Source organism: Borostomias antarcticus (genome assembly GCF_949987555.1).
Source record: "Borostomias antarcticus genome assembly, chromosome: 12".
In the NCBI taxonomy this organism is placed as follows: Eukaryota; Metazoa; Chordata; class Actinopteri; order Stomiiformes; family Stomiidae; genus Borostomias; species Borostomias antarcticus.
Window position 1 is genome coordinate 1,909,428 of NC_140245.1, and position 2,500 is coordinate 1,911,927.

A 2,500-nucleotide genomic window follows, 5' to 3' on the forward strand; every position below is an offset into this window, starting at 1 on the left:
GCAGCTGATTGGGCAGACAGGCAGCCCAACATGCAACACGATCACATGCCAAACACAGCAGGCGTCAATCCAGTAATGCACAGCTCATTCCGTGTCGATCTCTCAGTAGAAAAAGAGCTGTATCACTCCGTCTCGTGATTAAGGCCGATAGTTATTCACACCACACCTTTAAACCCGAGAATAATCCGATTCATCTCGCTGTCCTGCGGAGACAAAAGTGTCTCTCAAGACTGTTCTATTCTATCATTGTTCTACTCGATTTATTACATTCCTCCTTCTCGTCCCCCGTCACGACAGGCCCACGTCTGGCTGGCATTTACCCACAATCCTCCCTCAGCAGGGCTCTCTAATTAAACGGGTCCTCTGCTGCGCGCGCGGGCTGAGCGGCGCCTCGGAGGCGGACGTACCGTAGGGATCTGTCACATCCGCTGCCAGTCAGACGGACGGCGACGCGACGCTGGTGTTGAATATAGACCGCGCCGCCGTAGCAACTGCAGGCTATTTTAAAAACAGGCAGCCATCCACGGGAGCACGCGACGGCGAGCACGCGAGCGACTATTCTAGACCGGGAACGCGGGGGGTCTACGACGACTGCTGCGCTCGGGGGGAGGAGGGGGGTTGAGACGGGTGAGTAATACCTGTGATGACTGAACCAGACACCCCCCCCCCCCCCTGCCTCACGCGGGGCGCCAGAACAAGATGTCACCCCCACAAAATGTGACCTAGTCCGATTTTGTTACTGGCCGAGGGGTGGATTTGAACCCTGGTCCCCCGGTGACAGATCCCGTTCTAACCCGCTACGCCAACGAAAAACTAGTTGACCTGTGACACAACCGGACGTTATTTATACTGGTGGGGTGAGTTTATTCAACTGGAACACAAAGACACGAGGCAACACACACACACACCCACACACACACACACACACACACACACACACGCGAGACGCAACAAGTGCAAAAGCCAGACGCAGACGGTGCGAGCAGCCACGGGACAGCAAGATGCAACGGGCGTCGCCGTAAGTCAACCGATTCGATATCGACACCAAGGCGCGCGCACACAAGGTCAGTCAGCACAGACGTGCAAGGTCTCTCTCTCTCTCTCTCTCTCTCTCTCTCTCTCTCTCCTTCCATGCAAACATAGCCTCTTTTTAATTTCCAATTCCTGGGTCTCCATGACAACAAGAACGTTCCATGCAGAGAACGCTGGTGGGTGGGGTTCGGGAGGGAGGGAGCGAGGGGGGCGGGGGGGGGGGGGGGGGGTGCGCGATAACAAGAGTCCAAGGAGTACAAGGCCCCACAATGCAATAGTCATTATAATGCAGGCTGCAGAAGCGTGGGCGGCCCGCACTCCTAGGCCTGGTCGGAGACTCCCCCTCTCTCTCTGACACAGTCAAGACTTTTCCCCCCTCGCCTCATGGGAAGGTTCATTCAATAGAAATATCTTGTATATTCCAGTGCGGAAACTAGGATTACTTTTTACTCCCGTCTTACAGTCAATGACGGTTTCTGGTTAAAAAATTAAAATAAAAAAATTCAAAAAAAGAGGAGTGGGGGAGGGGCGAAGGAGAAAGGAAAGAGGAAGTGAGCACCAACCTTCTCGTAGTTCTGAGGGATGAAGGGGGTTGAACACAATGACGGGACGAGGGAGGGGGGAGAGAGAGGACGAGGAAACACAGAGAGAATAAAAAAGGCCAGCGCAAAGCCTCGCACTCCTCCGCGCGCGCACACACACACACACACACACACACACACACACAGGAAACATACACATACACGGCCGCACATACACACGCACGGGCACACACACGCGCACACGCACGCACACACACACACACACACACACACTCACACACACGTCTCACAGAACCCCAGAACCCCTTAAACATAAAACCAGTGATTCCTTGATCACGTCTGTGATTCCTGGATCGTGTCTGTGATTCCTGAAGTGTGTCTGTGATTCCTGGATCATATCTGTGATACCTGAAGTGTGTCTGTGATTCCTGAAGTGTGTCTGTGAATCCTGAAGTGTGTCTGGGATTCCTGGATTGTGTCTGTGATTCCTGGATCATATCTGTGATACCTGAAATGTGTCTGTGATTCCTGAATTGTGTCTGTGATTCCTGAATTGTGTCTGTGATTCCTGGATCGTGTCTATGGTTACTGTACCATGTCTGTGATTCCTGGATCATGTCTGTGCTTCCTAGATTGTCTGTGATTCCTGGATCATGTCTGTGATTCCTGGATCATATATGTGATTCCTGAATTGTGTCTCTGATTCCTGGATCATGTCTGTGATTCCTGGATCATGTCTGTGATACCTAGATTGTCTGTGATTCCTGGATAGTGTCTGTGATTATTGGAGCTGCTTATGAAAGATCTCTTCAACTTTATCCAACCAAGCAGTTTTACCAGGGCATGTAATGGAATTCTTGACTGGCAGTAGTGTGTGTGTGTGTGTGTGTGTGTGTGTGTGTGTGTGTGTGTGTGTGTGTGTGTGT

The 2,500-nt window shown here is 51.8% G+C and overlaps 1 protein-coding gene across 1 annotated transcript in view; it reads right to left on the reverse strand.

Annotated features, from left to right (window-relative positions):
- Positions 1–2,500, reverse strand: part of ptprsb (protein tyrosine phosphatase receptor type Sb) — a gene marked incomplete at both ends in the record, with an annotated part of 51,823 nt that overhangs the window by 46,417 nt on the left and 2,906 nt on the right. The window lies entirely within an intron of this gene.